Here is a 27379-nt window from a genome sequence, read left to right on the forward strand (position 1 = left end):
ACAGGGACTTTCTCCCTGGGCTTCCGACCCTCCAAGTACCCCCTGCGCTGTGGGCCCGAAGCAGCTTCCTTGTCGGTTTTCCAGATTATTTCTGCGCTGGCCCCATCTGTCGCTCTCAGTTCCTCTCTCTGAACCCCCTGTCCCCCACGCGGGTTCCGGCCGCGCTCTGCAAGGGGCGCGCTGCTCTGTGCGCATGGCTGCCGTAGCCAGCCCAGCAGTCTGCTGCCCAGTTTCCCACCCACGCCGCCTCTCGTCAACCCCGTCCCCTCCGTGTTATGGCTGTTATGGCTCTTACGGAAACTGCAGTTTCTGCTCCCATGGCAGAACGTGGCCCTGCGGCCCGGGGGTGAGGCGCGGCGAGCCGCCGGCGCCAAGGCTCCTGCGTGGTGTGGATCGCGGTTCTCCTCGCCAAGGACGCCGCCTGCCGGGCGCCAGGCCGGAGGACCCGCGCGCCTCCGCGCTTTCTGAGAGGCGTCTCCGGGGAGCCACGGGCGAGGGGCGCCGCTCTGTTTCCCACACGGCCACGCCTGCCCGGATCCCGGGAGGAGGAGCGTGGGCTGCTCGTGGGACAGGAGAGAACGTGCAGCCCACGCACCTCAGTCCGCGGCCCCACTGCTGCGCTTTTTCACCTGTCATTGGTCTGCTCCCGTGGGCTCCGTGTGCACCACGTGTCCTCGCAATAAGGACCACTCTCTAGCTGTTTAAAACTCTGCCTTCTGTGCAGGAAACACAGCTTTTCTTGACAGATGTTGACAACGGACTTTAGATTTTCACGTGGACTTTCGTGGCCTCTGACGGCTTCTGTGAAGGTATTTACCTCGGAACAGTGGCGGGGAAGGCACTCGCCGGTTGATTGTCTTGTCTTTGTTTTTGAGGGATAAGGCGGCCTCTTTGCCTAATACATGAGGTTTGATCTCAGGGCAGCATCTGGCCCCTGCCAGGCACAACCAGATAAAATTCAACAGAGGGCCATACTTGGATCTCCAGGGCACTCGCTTAGCATGCAACCACACAAATAACGAATATTTGAACACTTTTCCTGAACGCTTTCCCTCATTTTCTGAGGGTGACACCTGGATCTGAATGCAAGGGTATTTACAAGCTTTTTCCACTGGCAGGGAAAAGAGTTATGGGAATGGAGGCTAAACAAATCAAGGCTGTTTGGAGTTGTTTAGACTTCCAGGATTATGGTGTGTGTTTGTGTGTTGGTGGGGAGGTAGATGCACTTGGACGTGAGAATAGCATCCTGGTTGTAAGCACGGACTGCAATGTCTTCCGGGCCGACCCTGACTCAGCAGTTCAGCATTAGGGTCTCAGACAGCACAGACTAGACTCTCCCCACACATTACCGTTTTAACACTGCTCACACATCTGCTGAGGGGATGAAATCAGATGTGTTCACCTTGCTACTAGGGGCAGACAAAAATGCTGGATTGGTGTTGGTTTTACAAAAGTCAACATGAAATAAGAGGGAGTGGACATCTGGCTTCTTTAACAATACTCTTGTTTCTACTCTTGGCTTCCCCTCTTCTGTGCAGACAGGTTCATTTCAGCCTAGGGAAAATCATACCATGTGCTATATTTACTATCTTCACCATTTCTATACCAGCAAAATCACACCAAGGACAGACTTAAGAAGCCGCAAACTGTGTAGCCTTGTCAGTTGTGCCTAAGGGACGCTCTCTTTGGGAGCTCAAGCTGATCCCTAGAAAAGAATTCTGGAGTTGTAAGCGCCTGCCTGGGGGCCTCACCGGTAGACTTCTGTGAACTGGCATACATTATTTAATCTCTCACAGCGCAGGTTTCCCCTTTATTCAAAACGGAAGGTTAATAATACCATCTCTTGAAGGCTACATTAAGAATGAAATGATATCTTATGTGTGAATGTGCTTAGCAGAATGCCCGACACATGCTTGTCCCTTGACAAATGAAGGTTGACTTTCCCGCTGTCCTTTCTCCTGATGAGACTTGACTGGTTTATCGATTGGTTATTTTGTACAAGATTCTGCAGCCCTTCATTCTTCTTCCATAGATGGAAGTGTGCTCTCATGATAACATTAACACCATTTTCAGCTGTTGTGAAGTATCATCTTATTACCTACCACGGATGTGTGGACATGGGCCTGAGTCATCCTAGAGAACAAAAGGCTTGTGGGTGGAGCTGGTTGCCAGAGCCTGCAAGGAGTGATGCAGTCCTTGCATTCAGGGGGTGTTAGTTGGTTCAGATTATAAATGCGCTGTGAGCTGCAGATGTCTCTGGAAGAGAAAATAGAAAGTTACTAGCAGATTCCTAAGTGAACCTGGACTCTGTGAAGAAGACACATTGAACTGGGAGTTGGAGGAGAAATTGGAGCTTGAGCCACAGTGTCTGAAAGATGCCATCCGCCAGGAGGGTGATGAGGCTTTAATAAGAACTGTAGGGATTTGTACTTAGAGTTAAGGTGGAGTCATTGGTATCAGGCTACTCTTCTGTGTAAAAACTATAAATGTGGACAAAAATATTTGAGTTAACTGTTCCTAAGCAGTGAAAAACAGGCAGCCCAAGGCTGTCATTCAAAAAAAAAAAAAAAAGGAATACTTAAAAGGTGACCCCACAATCCTCCAGCTCCCTTCCAAGAGAAAGGTTCTTAACCACAGCACTGAGAGCTGAAGTCCAAGTAAGGCTTGGAAGTTGAGCTGAAAAGACCGATAATGTAGTTTAGCAAAGCCATACTAGCTTACTCTGCTGGATGGGACATTGACAAGGAGGTGGCTCTGTAGCCAGGGCTACCAAAAGTCCGTGTGGGTATCTCCTGTGATACCATGACCAATGGCTGGGTGGCACTGGAGCAGGAGGTGACCACCTGGGGCTCGCCAGCTAGCAGCTGCTGTGGAGGAGAAAATGAACTGACACTACGGATTGCTAGGATGCTGGAGAAAAAGCAGTGCCCCAAAACTAATTCTGATCTTGAAAGACTGAAGAGATCTCACTAATTCCCTGGAATCCAGCTGAGACACCAGAAAGGCTTTGCTTTAGCAACAGGGACTAACCTCTAGAACAGAGGTCTGCAAGTGTTTTCTATGAGAGCATTGTAGTAAATATTTCTGGCTGTGCAAGCCATATGGTTTGTATTACAACTATTTGACTCTGCATTGTCATTTGGAGACAATGTGTAAATGAATAGTGCATCTGTGTTCCAAAAAAATTTATTTTCAAAAATAGGGAGTAAGGCTGAAACAAAAATTTCTCCGATGTGCTTAATAGCTGGCAAGAAAAAAAAGAATCAGTTGACCTTGGAAACCGATTAGCTAATACTGTTCAATCTAGAGAAACAAGAAAAAAAGGATTGAAAAATGAGCAAAAACTCGAGGAGCTACGGGACAGTATCACTCTAACATACATATTATTTGAGCTTCAGAAAGGGGGGAGGTAAAATTGGACAGAAAAAAATGAAAAAAATTGGAAAAGAAAAAGCTTCCCCAAACTTATGAAAGATATTACCGATCCAGAAAGTTTGACAAATCCTAAGTGAGATAAATGTGTCTTTAAAACTACAGACAGCTATACTAGAACGAAATATCTGAAAATCAAAGATGAAAACAGTCTTAGGTCAGATAAAGAAGACAAATTATATATGTTGAAATAAGAATAATGATCACTGATTTGTTATTAAAAGCAGTGGCCAAAAGATAATAGAAAGACATCTCTTTTTTTTAACTTTTATTTAATGAATATAAATTTCCAAAGTACAGCTTATGGGTTACAATGGCTTCCCCCCTCCCATAACTTCCCTCCTACCCGCAACCCTCCCCCCTCCCGCTCCCTTTCCCCTTCCATTCACATAAAGATTCATTTTCAATTCTCTTTATATACAGAAGATCAGTTTAGTACATATTAGGTAAAGATTTCAACAGTTTGCCCATATAGCAACACAAAGTGAAAAAACTACCATTGGAGTACTTATTATAGCATTAAATAACAATTTACAGCACATTAAAGACAGAGATACTACATAATAGTTTTTTTTTAAAAGATTAATTAATTTTCTATGCCATTTCCAATTTAACACCAGGTTGTTTTTTTCATTTCCAATTCTCTTTATATACAGAAGATCAATTCAGTATATAATTAGTGAAGACCTCATCAGTTTGTACCCACACAGAAACACAAAGTATAAAAATACTGTTTCAGTACTAGTTATAGCATCACTTCACATTAGACAACACATTAAGGACAGATCCCACATGGGGTGTAAGTACACAGTGACTCCTGTTGCTGACTTAACAATTTGACACTCCTGTTCATGGCGTCAGTAATCTCCCTAGGCTAGTATAGAAAGACATCTTTTAATGTAGGAAAAAAAAAAAGATTAACTGATAATTCTGTATCTCATGAAAAGACCCTTGAAAAGAAGAGGTAAAATAAAAACATTCTGATAAATGAAATCTGAGAGAATTTGTTGCCAGCAAATCTATACTATAAAATGTGGTGGAGAACCGAGGGCCAAGGGGAAATGGTACCAAATGGAAGGACTACAGGAAGGAACAAAGAACCCGGAAATGGTAAATAAGTAACAAATAGGAAAGGGAGCCTAGATCTGGACAGATTCCTACAGAAGCCTCCCTGGAGGTAATTACTGCTCATAATACTGTTCAGGTAACATTAGTAACGTCTCTTGCTTTTGTTGAGTGCCTCCTGTGTGCTAGGTAGCAGGTTAGACACTTTCTATCTAAAGTCCGGTTTAATTTATATATCAATATCATGGTTGAAATTACCATTCTTTCCAGATATGATCCATAGTTGAAATATTTGGAAGCAAACCCTGGAAGGATATGGCTTGAGTCTTTTGGTCTCAATCCAAGTCAACTTCATATTTACTTAAGACTAAAAAATTTTAGCACAAATTAAAGCCTTCTAGTATCATGTAGATATCCATTAGCACCGTATTTAGTATCTGTGATGGAATATCGTTCCTTGAGCACTTACTACATGTTGGACATTGTGGTGTACCTGATGGTATCTTAATATGGACTTTGTATACCTGCTTTCATGTTAAACCCCACAACAAACCTATGACGTTGCCACAACTGTTCCCATTTGACAGATAAGAAAACCATGGTTCTGAAAGTTAAGTGACAGTCTCTCGGTCCTACAGCTGGTACAATCGTGTTGTTCTGATTCAAAGCTCATAACCACTAAGTTGTAAAATCATTCCTGGATCATAAAAAGCAAATGAAACTTTAAGATTTCTGACAATTATTTGCATTATTTTTGCTATCTCTGTCCAACCCACACTATCTTTCATAATTAATAATAAAATTTTACTGCTAATGGATGATAAGGAGGTAAGGGTATCATTTTAATCCATCCTTAGCTCGAGGGAGATGAACCCCAATAAATATGTGAGAGTAGCTCTAAAAATGAAAGAAGTCTGGGTTAGCCTCCCTCCACCTGTGAGAAGAGGGGGAGAAGCATCATCAGCCTGAAACTACCCCCATTGGAGAGAGACTAGGGAGGCTGAAATGGGGGGTATTTCCTTGGCTGAAGCACTGATCATTTTTAATGCCTGCTGTTTGAATCAGCTGAGGCTTCAGCATAGCACCGCAGTCAGCAATGCAGACTTTCCACGATGCGTGTTTTGCTGTTTCACTGGGAACGGTTAGGCTTCCACTGGCTGAGTCCTCCCAGGACTCTCCAGGTTCCCCTTGTATCAGTTGCTGCTTTCTAATGTTAAAGGAAGATAATCGTACCGGAAATGTGAATTTGTCAGGGAGGAAGTGTGTGTTGACTATAAGTCACAGAAGAATCCTCCTTTTCACCCAGTGCTGTGGGAAGTTGAACACTACCACCTGTCTGTTCTCAAGGAGCAAATAATCATTCAAGAAGTCAAGACACAGGTGAATAAAAAGAAAACTCACTTTCTGTGATAGCACAAATGAGCAGCCCCAATGGTGTTCAGAGGAGCCATAGGTGTTCAGTTGGGGAAACCGTGGAAGATTTCATGGATGAGATGAGGCGTGAGCGTGAGCAGAGAATGGGCAGAGGCAAGGACATTGAGAGCTGAGGGGCAGAGAGATGGATAGGTTGTTATGGGAAATTTCACGAGATCTGTGAACCAACTAAACTTGCATACAAACTTCTCGGTATTTATGAATTTTTCGAGACCATAGATTGTAAAACAGCATCTTTAACAACGTAAGAAGTTAGAACCATTTTTATCTTTAATCTCAGAGAAAGCAGACACCACTTTCCTCAGGTTCTTCTTGTTTTCTTTCATTACCCATAAATAAATAAATGCAAATAATTAAAAGACCCTGAGGAGAGTGCCAAGATCAGCAGAGAGAAAGAGAAAAATTGGGGACGAAAAGGTCTTTTGGCACTTGTGGCATACCAGGAAGATGGTTACCTCCTTGATTCATACATATATACTGGTATTGGGGCACCTGGGATGTACCATCAGGACCCATGTCTTCTGACGGGAAATGTTAGCTATGATATTTTCCTGGTGTGTATGAACACATTAAGCTTCTATTTAGAAATAAAATGGTTTTCACCTTGCACTTCTTCCACCCAGGGGCAGTTCCAGGAGCATCGCAGTGGTACATAATGACTAGTCCATCAAAACAAGTTGTTTAATGCTAGCACACTGCCCGCCTCCCTCTGCCCACAGAAATTCAGCTTCCAGCCCAATTCTGAATTTCTTCTGTTCCTAGGAGCACTGTGGGATCCCTGCATCTACATCTCATTTCTTAAAAAGTATTATTTATCCTCTGAAGCCATAGGCCTTTTCTTTACATTTAAATGAAAGCAGGAAGAAACCAAATTGCAAGTGTCTTTACCAAGCTTGATATGTTCTTTTGAGCTGGGAACTGGCTGATTGGAATGACTTTTGTGGTGAAAATATGACTGCAGTAATTAATATTGTTCCAATTTTCTGGCTACCCTGAGGAATGAACCATGATGCCCAATTACAATGAGTCATCACCTCAGAGAGGAAGACTAATTGGAGATTCTATGGAAGTTTTGCTGCCCTAGGAATTTTCTAGAAGGGTTCTGGACTACTTTTGAGTTCAACACAGGCAATTTAGGCTTTGCACAGGTATAAAATCTTCTTAAATGAAACCAAACAAAGCATGTCTATTTTTATTTTTAGGGTTGGCTTTTTTCTGCCTCTCCATTACTTGTTTCTGAGACAAAGCGTCTTCAGGCAGGAAGCCTTGAGCTCCTCCTAAATTCTCCCGCACTGCGGAAACCTACTTCGCTGTGAAATAGTGGGGCCAGTCATAAGCACTTGCAGGCTGAGGGGCACAGCTGAGCCTTCCTGAAGGCTTTAGGAGTTTAATCTTGCAGCCCGATGCAATCACAAGAATATTGTGCTCCTGGGGTTTTCTTTATTGCCAGCTACTGTTTAATGCCAAGACAAAAGGAATAATATGATGACAAGCAAGAGCAGCACAGTCTGTTCCTGCTACTTTTAAGTTTCTTTTTGTTTTTCTTTTGTTTTTAAATGAGAGAGCAAAAAAACTCAGAATGTATGCGGTGCAGAATGGCAGCTGCTTACTGCCTAAGGCTGTTGAGCAGGAGCCCCCAACCCCCCCCCCCCCCCCCAATTGAAGACAGCTAGGGTAGTTAACAGAGTGATAAAGGGATCCTGCCTGGCATAGTTGATTAATTCTCCCTTGGGAAAAGGACATCTATTATTCTTAATTGCTGAGTGATGAGCCTGTTATAATTAAAGTTTGTTCCTGGGGCGAAAATTATGCCAAGGGAATGAAGAATGGACAACCTGCCTAAGAGGAATGTGATGTTGACCCTTAAGAGAAACTGAGGCATGAGCCTGTTAAGAGACAAATGAGATTATCTGTCCTTGTTTCAAGCTGCCACCCAGGGGACTCAAATTCAAATAGCCACCTGAGATCTCACAGATTTCAAACAAGCTTTGAAGGCAAAGACTGTAAGTGAGGAGGATAACATCAGCATCCCCCAAGGATTTAGACTGGTGCATGCAGGGCGGGAGTAGACAGTAAGGGACTGCATAACTAAGGAACATGTATCATTCAGCTCTCCTGTGAGGGAAGGGGAAACTGACATAAACAAAAAAATCCCTGGGCAAAGAAGGAGCAAAGGGATGACTGTCTATAGGGTGCGAATATTCCACTTTAATGAAAACCATCATTCTCAACACAAAACTAACAGGATGGGGCCTGGTGAGGAAAGCACTCTGATGTACATGGCTGGAGTCAAGCTTTAGGGGTGCCTTGGTCTACTGTGTCATGTGACTGTCAATGATTTTTACTGTGTCTTCATCTGAACTTGAACCCAGTGATGAAGCAGCAAAACTTTAGCTTTCCTCTTCCATCCACTATTCTTTCCGTGGTGAAATCTCATTGACTCTGATGTAGTGTGGATAGACAGGCAGCTAGATAGGTCTGAGTGAGCTGGAATCCTGCAGGTTATCTCCTTACCTGTCAATCAGTGATGCCCACCTTCCCAAGATACTATTTTGTCTCATCTTGGACCAAGAAGGGGATAAGTCAGGAGGATATATGGATATTAATCTCCATGTGAAGTTTATGGAGGTGTCATGAACTTCCCAAATGCTTCATGCATGTAAAAGCACCATCCCCTACCTTATAAAAGAGACTTGAAATGGAGAAGAGCCCTCTCTCTTTCACCATGGACCATAGTTGGTCGATGGTGCTACCCAGGTTTTCTCTGTCTCTCTCCTTCACTTTGGGCAGCCCTCTGGCCCAGTCATAATAAGTATTTTTCTTTGTGGAGCAGCCCATACTCACACAAGAATATATATTTTCTCTTACTGTTAAATAAATCCTGTGCCTTCATGTGTCTGCTATGATGTCTTTGCTTAGAATTCTTATCTCTGTGTGAGATAATAACATTGAGTGAAAATATTAGATCATGCCCACATCAGCTCCACTCTTAGAAAAGTTTGTTCCTGTCTCTGAATTTTCATACCTGCGTCTACATTGCATTCTTTCAGTGGGAAGAGGAATTGAGTCTCTTCTCTTTTGATGGAATCTGAATTCTTAAAAGGGTAGAATATTTCTCAAATCTAAAAATAGCAGGGGCAGGTGGCACAAAGGTTAAGACAGCATTTGGGATGCCTGAATCCCATATCACAGTGCCTGAGTTCTGTTCCCACCTTCAGCTCTCTGCCTGCTAATCTGCACCCTGGGAGACAGCAGGTGATGGCTCAAGTACTTGGCTCCCAACCACACAAATAGAACAAAAAAATGGATTAAGTTAGTGGCTCTTGACTTTGGCATGGCCTAGTCCTGATTGGGCATTTGGGGAGTGAATCAGAGGATGGGAGATTATCTCTCTCTCTCTCCCCTTTTCCCCCGTCTCCCCCTGCCCCCGCCGCCACCTATCAAATAAATTAAATAATTTTACAAAATCAAAGTAACAGATTGGCTTAATTTTCAAGCTTTCATAATCTCAAAAGAAAAAATAGATATATAGAAAGAGTTACATGGTCATTTTAGGTTTTGTACCTGGACCAATGAAGAAATTTGTTCAGTTTAGGATAAAAACAACCCTTTAGAGCCTCCTGGAGTCAAATAACCCAACCAATTGCCCAGGTCTCAGGATAAAGCCAATCCTCAAGACAATGACAAAAATGTAAAACAGATCTCATGGTTTCCTAAGTGTAGAAGGAATCTTGAGACACTGTGAAGACTGTTCCTATACTTCCCTGGAGTTTCTTCTCGAGCAGCTAAGAACCACTCAGTTTTGTGAAGCCTTCCTGAAAGAGAAATTCTACAGAAATCTTATCTTTCCAACTAAAGTGTAAGTTCCTCAGGAGAAGAAACCACATATTGGACATTTTTCATGTCACATTGTAAATTTCTATGCACCATGTGGATACTTAATGCATAGTTAATGACTAATTAAAGATAGTCGTTGGGCCTGCTTTCTGGCCCTCATTTCTACATGTCCCCCAAGCTTGAATGGCAATTGGGAGATAAAACTTAGCCAATACTAGTCCTCTTCCTTTGAATCAGACCATGGTGAATATGTAGCATCAGAAATATGTATCATCCACCCTCCAGTCTCTACTTCCTCTTACCATCAAATAAGTGATAAGCATAGGAGCAATTGAAGAATAGATATGGACTTAGCTACAGCCCAACTTGGCTATGTTTCAGGGGCAAGGAGACTTTAAGATACAAGTTACTGGTGTTGAGATTTTCTCGTAAGTAAGGACATGTGCATTTGTAATTCCCAGATGAAACTACAATGGTGACATTTCCACAGTCAGACAACAGTTGGGAGCAGGACTCTTCCATTCATTCCAGGGCAGCCTCAATGTTTGCTTTTGCATATTTGTTTTTCCTTGAGTCTCAGAAATACACTGAAACTCGGGATTTTTCATTCCAAGACCAGCTTTTTAGCTTAACCTACCCTATTTAAAATGTTTAAAACCTTACAGTCATCTCATAGTTCATCCAATAAGGGTGAAGTATTTGGCTTCAAATTTGAAGTCTCCAGGGCTATCCCATGGGATGTAAAGGTGGAGCAAAAGCATTGCAAACTCTTGGGAGCAAACTGCCTCCTCTTCCTCCAGTATAACAGACCTGTTGGTAATGGGATTAACTATGTCAGCCACATGGGGTTGTGTGGAATCCATCAACAAGCCCTCCCAGATGACTAAGAAGCTAGCTGTCTTGTTTACAAGTGTAGTTTAGCAGTGCCCCCAGGACCACCATTGGCTGACTTCCTCAGCCCAGGACCACAGAGCAGCCACTCTTGGTTCCAGGATACATTCTACAGGAGGAGCACAACAGGGATGTTAGTACTGAGGGTTAGGGATAGCCACAGTCTGTTCAGAGATTTTCAACAAGAGAAAGGCAGGCAAAGATCAGGCACTTGAAACAAGTTTATGTAATTCCCCAAAAGACTAATTACCATATTGCAGGTAAATCAGGGCATGTATAATACCACATGATGGGAGAAGTCCTTCAGCTCTCAAGGTCTAGGACGTAGGAATTAAGACAATTTTGTCCTAGGGCAGTCGAGGAGGAAAGTATGTAGAAACCTGCTGATTTTCAAAGGTCTGCTGCAGCAGGTGCTGGAACAATGAGATTTGGATTTTCTGAAGGTCTCAAGGAGTTCAAAGAGCATTGCCAAGGAGGGGAACAGGGGTTTATCCTCACACCAAAGCCAGGACACACTGCTCCCTGAAGCTATGGCTGTACTATTGATAGATTCTTCTCCAAACAAGCCAAAAAAGAGAAAAGTTAAGGTACAGCTTGGTAGAGAGCCTACTGGCAAGTAACATGAAAACACAAACAACTGTAATTTCCCATGTGACCCTGAGCAAGTCACTTCATTTCCCTTAGCCCCATTTCCTTTTTCTCTAATAGGATTATTTGTAAGATACATTTCACAATTGTAATCTTTTGTGGAGTCACATTTATGGAACTTTTATTCATCAAACTAAGATAATATAATCAAGAAACATATCCTGTAGAGGGTAGGAAAGTCCTTAAGCTATAAATTATCACAGTAAATAAATAAATAACATTAGATGGCTATTGTATTAATTAGCTAAGGATACCGTAAGAAAGTAGCACACACTGAGTAGCATAAACAACAGGGAATTATTGTCTTATAGTCCTAGAAGCTGGGAATCAGAAGTGTCAGCGCCCAGATGCTTCCTTCCTGGAAAGGCTGTGTCTACTCCATGCCTCTCTCCTAATTCCTGGTTATTTGCTGGCAGGGGCATTCCTTGGTTGGTAGAAACATCATTGCCTTCATCTTCTCATGGCCTTCTCCTATAATTACCTGGGACTCCGCTGTTTGTTATACTCCTCAAATGGGTTTTCAATTTATTTACATACTAATTTAGTTTTTCTCTTGTTATACAAAATTTGAGGTACAGACAACCTCAGGCCAAATGTAGTTTAACATTTAGATAAAGATAAATTTATGCAGAAGTGACAAGACAAAGGAGGCTTTGTTAAGGACTTTGGGAGGTGAAACAGGGGATGGGAGGAATTAGTGAAAGATAAAGGTTAGTTGGGTACCATTGTACAGGTCTGTGATAAGGATGTTCCTCTCTTTGTGGACCAGAGAAAGCATCTTTGTTATGGAAGACTTTATGCTCTGTTTTTAGGTAGAAGGGGAAAGATTAGAGATCCTTTCCTGCATATGCTTTTTCTCAAGTGGTTTCTAATCCAAATAATCAGTAAAAATAATTCCCAATTTACAATGTTTCAATCTGGGACTTTTCAACTCTACAACTATACAAATGTGTACCCATACAACCATTTTTTTCCACTTTCAGTATAGTTTTCAGTAAATTACATGAGATAAAACATACAATATTATAAATAGGTTTTATTTTAGGCGATTTTTACCATCTATGAGCTAACATGAATGTTTTGAGCACACGTAAGGTAGGCTAAGCTAAGCTATGATGTTAAGTAGACTGGGTGCATTAAATGGATTTTCAATATTTCCACCTTAAAGCATTTTATGGGATTGTAACCCCTTTATAAGTTGAAGAGTATCTTTATGTTAAAGTGGCATATTTTGGATGGTCTGTCCTAAACGCCTTCACTGTCCTGCTGATGAGAGACTACATTCTTCCTTAAGTGTGGACCCTAAGGCAATGTTCTGGTGTGTTAAACTTCAGGAAAAGCTGCAGGGATGATATCCCCAAGAACCTTACTGAAGGGAAAACTATGATGCCAGGTTGAAATCAAGGCCAGCAGCCCATGTACAGAGGCCAACCACACTGTTGTGCAAAGGAAAGGAGAAATTACGATGGAAGCATTATTGAAAGAACTTTGCAAGACGGAATTCGGAGGCCATTCGGGGAGCAGGACTTAGACACATCTCAAACTGCTGTCTGAGAATATGAACTTCTAGTCACCTTCACCTTTGACTGCAAGCATCTGGAACAACCGAATAGTTAGATCATGTCCAGAGACTCAAGATGATTATCCAGTGATCTCAAGACTTTTGTTTAGTGGACATTTTTACTATGTATATAGAAATGCATTTTTTCTTTTCTGTGGCCACATACCCCCTGTTCTTTCTCAATGTTCAACAGAAGTCTTCTACAAAAGAATGTTTGCTACTTTGCAATCTTTAAGCACCATTTGCCTGTAAGTTCCCACTTTTCCTGTATCCTCCAGAACACCCAAGCAGAGTTATACGAATCTGAGTCTTTTGCATTGCAATTCCTAAAACCCAAATAAAATTCTTTTATTTTACAGTCTCAAAGCTTGTATTGATGAACACCATTCCTTACCCAGGACCAGAAACTGAAAACTTGAGGGCTAGACAAATACTTCCTCGATAAGGAAGAAGGAAAGGTGCAGAACAGATGCAGGTTAATAACCTCTTGGTTACCTTTTGAGTACTTACTGAAAAGTGTTTCTAATGAAAAGTGTTTCTAATTAAAGGGTTCTTCAGGAGCAACATGGAAATGAAAAGGCATTTCCCACAGTAGCTGCAAGGAGCCCACTTAATGTGGCACGCGTGACTGCTGCCTGTAGTTGATTGCCACTCCGCATTTCTCAGAAGAACTGAGTTACTGTGTACAGACACCAATGAGTTAATCCCTGCCTCCTGGTCTTTTATCCAAACCCACACAGTGAATGAGAAAAACAGAGCACAAAAGTTCTTCCCTTGCTCCTTTGGGCAATGACTGTGCATTTATGTCAGTGTCAGTGTTTTATGGCAAGGAAGAAAATCCTTTAATAATTCCCATTGCCTCGTTAGAAACATCTTATAATATACATCTGCCAGAATGTGGGTGCAAAATGGAGAAGAAAAGGCTAATCGTGTTTCTGAGGAGCACATAATTAAGTGTTAATAGGTAGATAGCCCAGACTATGCACACTCTCTTCATAGAACTGAGTCTCCTGTTTCTGAAGTTAGGAGGAGTGTGATCATGCTTGGATAGAAAACACTTCAGAGTTCCATTATCCATTTTGGCTTACAAACCGATTAAAGGGGGATTTTTTTCCTAATTTTTGTTTATTGTTATTTGTGTGAAAACCAGATCTCCCCTCCCCTCAGGTACTTTCTTTTTTTAAGATTTATTTTATTTATATGAAAAACAGAGTTACAGAGAGAGGTAGAGACAGAGAGAGAGGTCTTCCATCCGCTAGTTCACTCCCCAGATGGCCGCAACAGCTGGAGCTGCACTGATCTGAAGCCAGGAGCCAGGAGCTTCTTCCGGGTCTCCCACATGGGTGCAGGGGCCCAAGGACTTGGACCATATTCTACTGCTATCCCAGGCCATAGCAGAGAGCTGGACCGGAAGAGGAACAGCCAGGACCAGAACCAATACCCATATGGGATGCTGGCACTTGAGGCCAGGGCATTAACCCGCTGTGCCACAGAGCCGGGCCCTTGAGTATTTTCTAAATGCCTGCAACTCTGGGGCTAAGCCAGGCCAAAGACAGGCTCCTGGGTCTCAATCCAAGTGGGTGGCAGGGAGCCCAGTACTTGGCCTTTATCTGCTGCCACCTGGTGGAAGGCTACTACAAAACACATCAAACACTGAAGTAAGGCAGAAGGTTTGGGGGCTGGGGAGAGCAGACCTCCTCCCTGTACACAAGACAACAGCAGCCTGTACTGGCAGAACAGGTCTTATATAGCTTTGCAGAGGTAAAGAAGTGGGAACAGCAAATCCCGTTAAAGTGGGGGTGGAGCTGATGCTTGTGGTTGGGCCATTTGGTCACCTGACTTCTAGTAAGCTAGGCTGGGCTTAGGATCAAAGCTTATTGTACAAGACAGAGCCTAAGATGTCACCTGGGGCTTAAGATGGTGCCTCAGATAAGACGGTACCATTTTACTAATTCCTGGGATGTGTTTTAGCCGGGAAGTTGGAATCAGAAGCTGAGGGAAAGAGGCGAGAACTCAGGCTGTCTAATGAGATGCAGTCTTAACCACTGTACCAAATACCCGAACCTGAAGGAAAATTTAGAGAAGAGGCCAGGGATTCTTTTTCTTGGACTATATAGGAAGTGCGACAGGGCTGTTCATTTTCTATTTGTCTTTTCATTGGTCATAAAGATTAGATATTGCTTTAAAGAGAAGAACTGTTAAAATCTTACTTTCCTAGGCCGGCGCCGTGGCTCACTAGGCTAATCCTCCGCCTTGCAGCACCGGCACACCAGGTTCTAGTCCCAGTTGGGGCACCGATTCTGTCCCGGTTGCCCCTCTTCCAGGCCAGCTCTATGCTGTGGCCAGGGAGTGCAGTGGAGGATGGCCCAAGTGCTTGGGCTCTGCACCCCATGGGAGACCAGGATAAGCACCTGGCTCCTGCCATCGGATCAGCGCGGTGCGCCAGTCACAGCAGCCGCGGCAGCCATTGGAGGGTGATCCAACGGCAAAAAGGGAGACCTTTCTCTTTGTCTCTCTCTCTCTCACTGTCCACTCTGCCTGTAAAAAAAAGAAATCTTACTTTCCTAGTATTTAAAAAGGTGAGGGCAGGTGCCCAAAGACTTGGTTATCTCTGATTTTTCTCTTCCCACTTCACCTGCTCACTGTAGGTAACTTTCCTTTGGTCGGTTGGGGGTGAGCAGACGTGGCGGCTAGTGAAGCTGGGGAAGCGATGAAGGCACAGCCAGAGTTACCATTGCTGTTCACTGGGGCTCTGAAAGGAGATGTGCCAGGCTCTGGTCTCTGCTAGGACACTGGATGGGGCCACTTTCTGCGCTCTGCTCCCCAACCTCACAGCTCTAGGGGAGGGAGCTAGTTGAAAGTCTCTTTCTATCCTGGCATTCTGTGATTATGTAAGAGTTAAACTTTCTCTCTTATGCTGCCATTGTGTATTTTTTTTCACTCTACACCAAAAAAAAATTGTTCCCTGGCTGACTTTCTATGAATATGACAAAGAGTATCCAAATCATTTGGGGATCAGAACCACAGCGGGGTTGGGGTTTCTCTGTGCTCTTGGGATTTGTAGGCTGCTTGGTGTCTGCTGGGCCTCTGAGTCTGGAGCCCTGACTCCAGTGAGAGTGACACTAACATTTCTGGGCACTTCATTCTTTTTTGCAGCCCTGCTGCTGCAGTCCTTGGGAGCAATACAGTTTCAAGCCTGTCACTGGTTGTAAGGTACATGAGTCATCAAGCAAAGCATTGGCTCTGCAGAAGGGGCCACCTCCTTGATTAGGCAAATGGCCTCTTTGGGTGATTTACTCTACAAGGAACTGAAATAACCAGGTAGTTTTAGTCCAAGTGTTAGAGGTGGCTGAAACCTTAGAAGCCAATCCAAACTTACTCACGTTGCTGAAGTGAAAACAGAGTCCCAGAGAAACAATATGGCTTAATCCCTCCAGATTCTCTTCCTGGAGAGGCTCCTAGTAGAGCCTAGGCAGACACCAAGGCAGCCAGATTCCCTTTTATTATTATGTGGCCTTTATAATTATACATATTTATGGTGGCACACTTTGATGTTTCAGCATATTTATTGCATATTTATCAAATCGGCACATGCATCACCTCATGCTCCTATCATTTCTATTGTGGTGATGTCAGGTAGATAGTTAGGCATGTCCAACTGAAGAGGGGCCATAACATTCCAGCCAGGGGAGGGACCAGACTGCACCCAAGACGCCCACTTTGGAATTTAGCTTATGGTTAAAGTATCCTGATAAAATGTGAGCTCAGCCAAACCAGAAAAGCCTACTTTATAGCTGCATGCACAGAGAGCCCAAGGTCGGTAGCTCTCAACTGTCAATCACAAATGTCAATTATGAGCGTCTCGCCACATCACGACTGGCCTATTCCTCCCTTGGAACATATTGTAATAATTTTTTGCTTTATTATGCCTACTTTCATCTCTCTGAAGTATAATTCATTACTCCTTCAGTGAAAAGGAAGCAAGGAAGCCAGTCACCGCCGGTGACAGTGAGAACATTCCAAACTCCCTCTTCTGATTCTCACCTTGGCCATGGCTCCTTCCAATATGCTGGGGTGCCAGCAACATAAATGCATCTTGTGTTCGAGAAGATGACTCCAGCACAGGACAGAAGGCTGAGGGAGGGGACGATGCCGCTACCGAGCCTGAGTGAGGCTCTGTGCAGCAGGCTTCTGTAAAAGAGCCTCCTCTTGGGAGGCAGCCGATGCTGCGCCAAGGAAGCATTTCAAAGTGTGCAGTCCTGGGGAGACAGCAAAGCTAAGTCCTGCCTTGGCCTGACTTGGGATTGGTCCATTAATGTTTGAATTTCAATTTCCACACGTCTAGAATTTCTTCAAACACAAAATTAGTGAAAAAGTTTTAAAAGATAGTTTTAAAATATCTGACACAGAGTTGATAAATATTTCTTTCCTTTTCTTTGTTACTTCTCTTCTCACTTTTTAGAAGGATGAGGTAATACTACTTATATATTTTTCCTACAGTGAAAAAGAAACATTTGCATGGATATGTGTCCTAGATCTGGTTTGGGGTCTCTCAAACCACTCCTAATATTCAGAAAAGATCTTTTATTATAGACTGAATGTTTGTGTCTCCATAAATTCACATGTTAAAATCCTAATCCTCAATGTGATGGCACTAGAAGGTGGACCTTTGGGAGGTGACTTGGGTCACAAGGATGCAGTGATCATAAATGGGATTAGTGGCCTTGTGAAAGAGACCCCAAGAGAGCTCTCTGTCCCTCTGTCTGTCATACCAGGATAGAAGGGAGAGGCAGTCGTCAGCACCTCAGAAGAGAGCCCGCACCAGAACCCAGCCCTGCTGTCACCCTCCTCTCAGACGTGCAGCCTCCAGAACTGTGGGACTTAAGTGTCGGCTGCATTGTAAGCCACCAAGTCTGCAGTGAGCTGTCATAGAAGTCTGCTTCAGCCAAGACACTTTCTATGCCAAAATGTTGCACTGCTACCTATTAAATTAGGAAGCTCAAATGAATATAAATGTTTACTATTATCATGAAGCATTTATCAAGCCCCACCTGGAGTACTGTATGGTGTCTATTATGTGAAATTATCATCAATATCATCAATACAGTTATTGTCATAAAGAAGCATTTCTTAAAATCCTAACTGCAGGTGGATGTGAACAGAGAGCCATACAGATAAATATTAGATCATTTTGCTCAAAATATTCCAGACATGGTCCCTGAACTCTGCTGCCTCCTCACATTACTGCTGAGGAATGAAAGCTTAGAAACCCACCGAGGGCATTTACATACTCATGGATCAGTCTTCTATAGTGCACTGCGTGTATATGAATATCCTTCTTGTAACTGATACTCCAGTGACTGGAACTGTGATGACCAGTTATGCACTGACACACCTACCATCTTTTCACAGAATAAAATGGTTCACTAAACAAAAGCATGGATACTCAGTATTCATTGCTGTCTCAGACCATTGCTATATGAATGTGAAAAAGAATGTTTGAAGATGATCAAGCAATAAATATGGAAGCAGCAGCTACTCCAGACCAGCACAGTTCTAAGAACACTGGGGAATTTAGAATAAGTGGAAGACAATTCTATTCACCCTTCAAAATTCTGGTATACTATACAAAAGTGATAGTCTTGTTTTTAAAGATTTACTTATTTATTTGAAAATCAGAGTTAGAGAGGGGGACATACACATACACACACACACACACAGAATGAGAGAGAGAGATCTTCCATCCACTGGTTCACTCCGCCAGATGGCCACAATGGCCAGGGCTGAGCTAGGCCGAGGCCAAGAGCCTGGTCTCCCACATGAGTAACAGGGACCCAAACATTTGAGCCATATTCCTCTACTTTTCCCAGGCTGTTAGCAGGGAGGTAGATGGGAAGTGGAGCAGCTGGGACATGAACTGGCACTCACATGGGATGCCAGCATCCCATGCGGCAGCTTTACTTGCCATGCCACAGTAGTAAAATAGTCTTTTTAAAAAATGTCTCTCGGGCCAGTGTTGTGGCACAGCAGGTTAAAGCCCTGGCCTGAAGCGCTGGCATTCCTTATGGGCACCTGTTCTAGTCCCAGCTGCTCCTCTTCCGATCCAGCTCTCTGCTCTGGCCTAGGAAAGCAATAGAAGATGGCCCAAGCCCTTGGGCCTCTGCACACCTGTGGGAGACCCGGAAGAAGCTCCTGGTTCCTGGCTTTGGATTAGCACAGCTCTGGCCATTGCAGCCATCTGGAGAGTGAACCAGCAGATGGAAGACCTCTCCGTCTCTACCTCTCTCTGTAACTTTCAAATAAATAAAATCATAAGGAAAAAACTCTCATATTGTTTCTTAGTCCATTTGTGATTCTATAGTGATATACCTGGCACTGGGAAATTTGTAAAGAGCAGAAACTTATTTCTTATGGTTTTGGAGGCTGAGAATTCCAAGATCAACCCACCAGCACACATGACCATTTGGTAAGGGCTGCTCTCTGCTCTCAAAGTGGTGTCTTGTTGATGCATTCTTAGGAAGGGGGAGATGCTGTGTCTTCCATAGCCAGAAGGGAAAGAAGGGCAAAATGGCCCAGCTGGTCCCCTCCAATCCTTTTACAAAAGTACAAATTCCATCCTTGAGGATAGAGCTCTCATGACTTAATCCCATCCTGAAAGGCCTCACCTATTAGTACTGCTACATTGGAGATTGTTTCAACATGAGTGTTGGGCTAGATACAAATATATAAACCATAACGCACCCCCAGGCAAAAGACTGGATATATTTCATGTTGTTTATTCCCTTCCTCTGTGTTCCACATTCCTTTGAACAAATCCCTCTACTGTGGAAATGCCATATGGTATTATTGTGACTGTTCCTAGAGGAACAGGAAGCATGTCTATCTCATGTGGGGAAGTCTTCAATTTGAGATTCCCACTTTGACAAAAAAGCAGGAGCATCAGGGATATTAGAGGAAACCCACTACTTTTCCTGTGAGATTCAAGGTGGAAGTATGTGTGTGGGTGTGGTGGGGGGGAGGTGGAGGGAGGTATTGTTGGACCAAATGATTTGATTTTACATTTGGAGCTCTTTCAAAGTCCAAGCCATTCAGTGAGCCCTCACTACCATGAAAAGTTTGGGTTTATTTATCTTTGTCCATGTTCTCATCTCCATCAAAAAAGACAACCATCCTCAATGATAGAAATTCCTGCAATTCTCTGCTTACTGAGGGGAGGTCTATTTTTTCTGGACATCAGCTCATTTTGGCTTCTTTGTACCCACTGCTCTTCACTGAACTCACAGAAAACTGCAATTTTTAAAGTTTTCTTCTTGTTATCATCTCAGGAGTAGAAGTTTTTCCCATTCTTTATCATCATAACTGGCAGCTTTCTTTAATCTAAAGATAAAATAATCAACACGTCACAAAAGAAATCAGAAACACTCCACATTTGTTCAAATGAGACTTCCAACAGATACTCAGTTATAAAAGGAATTTTTACCTTACTCACCAGTCCTCCATAATAATGTATTTTTTCTTTTATGATCTATATTCTGAGACACTACCATTACCTGACTGCATTTATTGCTGAAATGCAAAACTGAAGCAGAAATTTTGAGCACAAGGACTGGGTTCTGGGAAGTGACCGGCTGAGAGAGTGACCTCTAGCACAGCAGTCTTGTACTAGGAAAGTTTCTGTGGTCAAGGCAGGTGACAGATGCTGTGGATGATGCAGAGTCGTACAAAAAGTGGCTTTCAACCAAATCCAAAAGATTCATTACCCTAACTATGCTTTCAGACATGTTTTGCAATCATTTAGTATGGAGATATTGATAAAGAACAATGCAATCAGTATAACTAGCCATTCGTACATAATTTTGTAGCTTCCTTTTAGTCTATCTGGGTGCTTTGAACAGATTAGTTATATTTCATTCCATAAAGTAGATAATCTTTCTGGTGCATATAGCATTTGTTTTAAAAAACCTTTTATGCCATTTTTTAAGAAAATTCCAGAACCAATCGGGTAGATACAGACAGCATGTGGTTATTATCTTGACATCTGGTTGAAGCGAACAGCTCTAAACAGGAATTATTCTCAGTTGGCACAACCAGATAATAATAGCTACAGTATTGTGATCCACTTAACCACATGCAAGGTACTGTACTGATTGCTTTAATACTGTAGCTTGGATACCCATAAAATATTTCAAGATTGGTAAGTTTTCATCACCAGTTTGTACTTGAGAAAAGTAGCTCAGAGAGGTTAAATAATTCATGCACTCAATAAATATTTATAGAACATTTCCTATTTGCAGGAACCAGTCTGGATGCTTGCTCTATGTTCTGGAAGAATAGGACAAGTTTATAATATAATGGATTTTTAACAATTTTTAACCCTTTTGAGATTTGCACTAAATAAGAAATAAAATAGCAAGCTTTGAAACAAAGATCAAAATGTAAGCAGTAGTACTGCAAAAATCCTATTGGATTTCCTACCACCTAATTACTGACCCCACTGGAATAGTGTAGGCTTGCTTTCTTTCAGGGATATGCCTTTTACCAAGGGTCCGAAGCAGTTCTTGATGATGTTCCTCCCAGCAAACCAGCACCAGAAAAAAAGCAGCTCTACAAAGAGTAAGCCACAGATGACCAATGCCTTCCCCAGACTCTCCAAGCTGACAAATGACTTTAGAGAAGGTTGTAGAGAAGGCTTGAGAATTGATTGCTCCAAGTGTCCTTCCAGCAAAATCTAGTAAGGAAGACAGACACTGAACGACAAAATAATGTGATATGTACTTAATTTATTCTGATTTTGATTGGCTCTGGAAAACAGAAGTACTGGACATGATAAGAGTATATAATAAAACTTCCTTAGACTTCCCAAGGACCTAACATGAATGAAATGGAAGTATCTGAGCAAAAGGCAGGAGAGTACTCCCAGTAGAAGGGGAAAAAATGGTAAGGCCCTGAGGCAGCAAGTAAAGTGTAGTGCATGGGAAACAAAACACCAATGGATTGGATGGAACACAAGGAAAGAGAGAAAGTGTCAGAAGAGGCTGCAGAGACAGACAAGGCAGCATCCTACAGGGTCTTGTAGAAGGTGAAGGACTTTAAATTTTATGTTAAAGGCCATGGAAAATCATTAAGATGTCCTAAGCAGAGAACTGACATCATCATGGTGCCCAAGATCGCACAGCCTCCACCTGCATGGTTCTGATTAACACTGTTCTCATATTAGAATTTTCAAAAGACCTCACATTTTCTTTGCAACCAGGTACTAACCCTTCTCGTGCTGTCTAATCCATTTTCAAGTGTGCTGAGTGCTTGGAGGCTATTTTTAGTTTCATGATTGAGTGGTATCCAAAGTGGCTTCAAGTGTGTTCTGGAACTTGCATGGATTCATTTTCATTTAGTAGGCTGGCCTCCAAGTAGCTCTTTTATTTATTTATGCCTTCCTTTTTAAACTTTAATTTAGCAAAGTATACTTGATGCCAAAGCTGATTATGCCTCTCAGTCTGTGATTTAGCCATTCTGCCTTTGCTAATAACATGTTCCAATCCATCAACATCACTGTAAACCTGAGCTCTCTGGGTCTCAGCCCATTGCTACTACTGCTTTCTTGACTTCATGGGGAAACATTTTCTTCCAGCAAATTTTTCCTGCTTTCAGGAACTGCAAAGGATATAATCCTAACATATGAGTGGTCCCTGAGGAATCCTTCCTAACCTGGATGAACCAACCAGTTAATCATTTAGTATTTATTTGTTCAACATCTATTATAGATAGCACAACTAGAGGCTATTGGGAAATTTTGGGGTGGCAAAGTATACCTTGTAAGTTTTGCCTTAATTCTATTATCTTCTAGCTGGGGAGAAAAACACAGATATGTTAAAGTATAATAACAAAGGCAGGAGATGATTTTTGCCAAATATAGTATAGTAATCCTTAATTGTCCCTCTGTGTTTATGGGGGCTTGGTTCCAGGATCCCTGCAGATATCAATTCCATAGATTCTCAAATAGCTTATATAAAATGATAGTATTTTCATATAATGCATGCACATCCTACTGTAAACTTAAAATCATCTCATAATACCTAACACAACGTCAGTGCTATGTAGAAAATTGTTTATTGTTCAGGGAATAATGACCAAAAAAAGTCTGTACTTGTTCAGAACATATGTAATTTTTTTCCAAATATTTTCAACCCTGGGTTGTTTGAATCTGAGGCTGCAGAACCGGCAGACGCAGAGGCTGACTGCACTGCTGGAGTGCAGGGGAGAGGGTGAGCAATACAGTAAAGGGGATTCTGTTGCATCTGTGCACTGGGGGTGGAGTGATACAACCCCATGGGTGGAGAAGGTGCCTGGGTCACGCCAGATGAAAACAGCTTTCTAATGATGGTGTGCCTGGATGGATCAGAGAAACAGTGAGGTTTCAGTGGGGATGTAGTTATTAGGGGAACAAATAGGATATAAATATTCTTGAAGCCAGAATACAGAGGCACTTCTATATCAGTATATGATTAGACTAATTAACAAACCATAGTCTTCACTGCAGTTTTGTTAGGAGTGGAAGAGGTCTTAGAAATGATGTCGTTTGCTCCCACTTTTTAAAATGAGGAAGCTAAAACCAAAGAGGATGCTTTAGTCAAGGCTTTATCTATCTATAATGATATTTCGTCTACTTCCAAAAGGCTTTCGAGTTAATTTCTAGTTTTCTCAACTCATCACTTTGGGTGCTATGCAACCAGGCAGAAAGATAATAAGCCCCAAACTTCATGAAATGTTGAATATTGCTGCTGTGAGCACAAAAGTTATTTGGTTGACTTACTGTTTTTAATATGCTTTATCAATTTTTCATCTTAAATTGGTTGCACAAAAAATGATGTTTCTTTGAAGTAGACTCTAGTGACACGTAGACTCAGGATGAGTCACACTGCTAATGTGAGCTCCTGAGATCTGGAATTACTAGAAGTGTTTCGCATTGGTTGGGCTAAGCAAAACCACCCACCACAACCATTTCATCCCTTCTCCTGTGAATACTCGTGATCCTCTGGGGTTCAGTTCCTTTCCTGCCTACTCGCTGAAGCCTTACTCATTCTTCCTGTTGAGTCACTCTGCTCTCCTCTGATTCTCTGCAGCATCGATTGTCTGTAGCAGTCTTTGTTGTACTCACTATATGCTCGTCGTGATTTGTACTTAAGGATTACTTTCTATATAGTAATATTCACAAATCTTGAGTGCATAACTTGATAAGTTTGACAAATCTGCAATCATCCTTCTTATCAACATTTCTACCCCCCTAGTAAGTTCCTTACCCTGCCCCTTGCCATAGAAATAAGACATTTTTTCCTGTTAGTGGACATTTGGTTGCTGCTAGTTTTCAGTTTGAATATCATTTGCAAGTCATTTTGTGGACATATGCATCATTTCCCTTGAATAAATTCCATGGTATACAATTGCTGGGTCATAGATATGTACGTATAGCTACGTATTTAACTCTACTACCGGGGCCAGCATTGTCATGTAGCAGGTAAACCTGCATGCAGCCTATAATGCTGGCCATATGGGCACCAGATTGAGAGCCAGCTGCTCCACTTCTGATCTGTCTCCCTGTTAATGCACCTGGGAGAGCAGAAGAGGATGGCCCAAGTGGTTGGGCCCTGGCATACCCACAAGGGAAGCAGGGATGAAGCTTCTAGCTGCTGACTTCAGCCTGGCCCAGCCCCTGCCATTGCAACCAATTGATAAGTGAGCCAGTAAATGGAAGATTTCTCTCTCTGTAAGTCTGCCATTCAAATAAATAAATAAAACTCTTAAAAAAAAAAACTCTGCTAGGAACTGACGGTTTTACAAAGCAAATGTATCTATATGTCCTACCTCAAGGAAAATTAGGTATTGTATTTATTAGATTTCCCACCTCTATATTGTCAGCCTCTTTAATTTTAGCCACTCTCTGAGTGACAGACAGAGAGGTAAAGAGAGAGATCTATCACTGAGCTCCCTCCCCAAATGGCAGCAACAGTAGAGGCTGGGCCAGGTCAAAGCCAGGAGCCAAGAACTCCATCTGAGTCTCCCATGGGAGTAGTGGGTACACAAGTACTTGGGCCAATATCTTATGCCTTCCAAGGCACATTTGCATGGAACTGTATTGGAAGTAGAGCAGTCAGATCTCAAACCAATGCTGAAGTATGGGATGCTGGTGTCACAAGCAGTAGCTTAACCGGCTGTGCAACAATGCCAGCTCCAATGCTATTGCTTTGTAGGTTTTCTAAGTTTCATTTTTAAAATTTTTATTGCTAGTTTGTAGAAATAATAATAGATTTTTAAATATTTATGTATATCTCTCAACCTTGATAAATTTACTTACTAATTCAAATATTTTATAGGTTTGTTGGGATTTCCTAGCACATAATCATGTCAACTCTGAAATAAGATGATTTTAATTCTTCATTTTCAAGTTTTGACTCTTCAAGATTTATTTACTCATTTATTTGAAAGGTAGAGCAACAGAGAGGGGAAAGAGAGGGAGGGAAAGAGAGAGATCTTCCATCTGCTGGTTCACTCCCCAGTGGCTGCAATAGTCAAGGCTGGACCAGGCTGAAGCCAGAAGCCTGGGACTCCATAATTCCTTCCACATCTCCCACATGAATGGCAAGGGCCCTAACACTTGGGCCATCGTCCACTGCCTTCCCAGGAGCATTCACAAGGATCTGAATAGGAAGCAGAGCAGCTGAGACTCAAACAGGTGCTCTTTAAAAAAAATAGGAAACTTTTATTTAATAAATATAAATTTCAAAAGTACAACTTTTGGATTGTAGCGGTTCTTCTCCCCATAACCACCCTCCCACCCACAAACCATCCCATCACCTACTCCTTCTCCCATCCCATTCTTCATTAAGATTTTTTTTAATTAGCTTTATATACAGAAGATCAACTCTATACTGAGTAAAGATTTCAACAGTTTGCACCCACACACACACACAAAGTATACAGTACTGTTTGAAGATTGGTTTTACCATTAATTCTCATAATACAGCACATTAAGGACAGAAGTCCTACATGGGGAGCAAGTGCACCATGACTCCTGTTGTTGACTTAACCATTTATACTCTTATTTATGACATCAGTAATAACCCAAGGCTCTTGTCATGAGCTGCCAAGACTATGGGAGCTTCTTGAGTCGAGCAGGTGCTCCTGATATGGGATACCGGCATAGTAAGATGCAGCTTAACTTGCTGTGCACAATGCCCAGCCTGACTCTCATATTTCTTCGAGGGAGCTTTTCCAATGACTAGTTCTTCTAGTACAATGTTGAATAGAAGTGGTGGGAGTGGACATCATTTCTTTTTTCCAGATCCTAGAGGGAAAGCATTAAACTTCCTACCCTGAAGATCTGCAGGGCTCACAGAGTGGTTTCCTGTTGCTCCAGCATTTCCCTGGCAGCACTAAAGTATATTTCTTGATACTCAGGCCTCAATGCGCTTTTCCCACATCAAATACCATCCTGACTTACACTGATCATGACTCACTGCACAGGTCTAATCACAGTCTAAATACTCCCACTATCTAAGCCATACTCCTGGGACCTTCTTCCTGTTTTCAGTAAGATTATTGTGGACTTGGTATATCTCTCATGTCACAGGGCTTTGAGCCACTGCTCCTATTTGCATTACAGAAGGACTCTCTGGCACATCACATGGGACTGTTGATTGTATTTCAGTCATGGGCACTTTCTGGAACTAGGGAATCCCAGAACCATTATGCTACATCATTGACTTGAGTGCTATCTATATGAAATACATTATTCATTAGTATCTCAATCACTGGGTTTTCAATATTTGGAAAGCATCTAGTATGCATGCATGAGAGCCTAAACCAATAAAAGCATGCCTTTTAGTTCCTAGTCCTGGCTGCAAAGAATGTTTGTTTTCTCTTATTTGGCTTTCCAAGTTCAGTTTTCTTTGTGAAGTAACCTTGACATTTCTGTTTCTTTTGGGAATAATTTTCTGGAGAGATCAGAAGGTGAGTAAATAACAGATTCATAGAGGGTCTTGTCATATGATTTTGAATTTGAAGAAAGAGAAAAAGGGAAAATTAAAGAGGTCAAACAAGACCCTGGAATAAGATTATAATTTGTGGAAAATGAAAATGGGTCTGACACATGTACAAGAGAGGTTAGCTTAGAGTAGAACATTCTGATACAGAACATTCTGGTTTAGGACTGCAGTAATTCAAGGTCCTCAAGAACAGGACTAAGGCCACAAGGCCAGTATAGCAGGGATCGGGCACTGCTGATGCATGAGCCGTGGTGGAGAACCTCCTCCAGGAAGCTGCCCTGACCCTGAGAGGAAGATGTTGCTGTGTGCTGCACTTGAGACCAAGTTTCTCCGCATTTTGGGGGTGAGAATGGAGGTGTGGCAAGAAATAATAACCCTCACCTAATCAGAGCAGCAGTCCATGGACCATGAGACGCTGTCAGTGGTCTTCTCCTGAGGGTCATTCTTCTGCTTGGTTTACTCTTTGGGTCCT

At 42.4% G+C, this 27379-nt stretch overlaps 1 long non-coding RNA gene across 1 annotated transcript in view; it reads right to left on the minus strand.

Annotated features, from left to right (window-relative positions):
- Positions 1 to 1088: 1088 nt before the first annotated feature.
- Positions 1089 to 27379, minus strand: part of LOC133775279 (uncharacterized) — a 159464-nt gene continuing 133173 nt past the window's right edge. Inside the window, exons 5-6 of the long non-coding RNA XR_009868216.1 lie at positions 2103 to 2256; positions 1089 to 1554 (exon numbers count right to left, since the gene is read on the minus strand). This is a non-coding gene — a long non-coding RNA (uncharacterized LOC133775279). The remainder of the gene's footprint in view (positions 1555 to 2102; positions 2257 to 27379) is intronic.

The sequence above is a fragment of the Lepus europaeus genome, chromosome 16, assembly GCF_033115175.1.
Source record: "Lepus europaeus isolate LE1 chromosome 16, mLepTim1.pri, whole genome shotgun sequence".
NCBI lineage: Eukaryota > Metazoa > Chordata > Mammalia > Lagomorpha > Leporidae > Lepus > Lepus europaeus.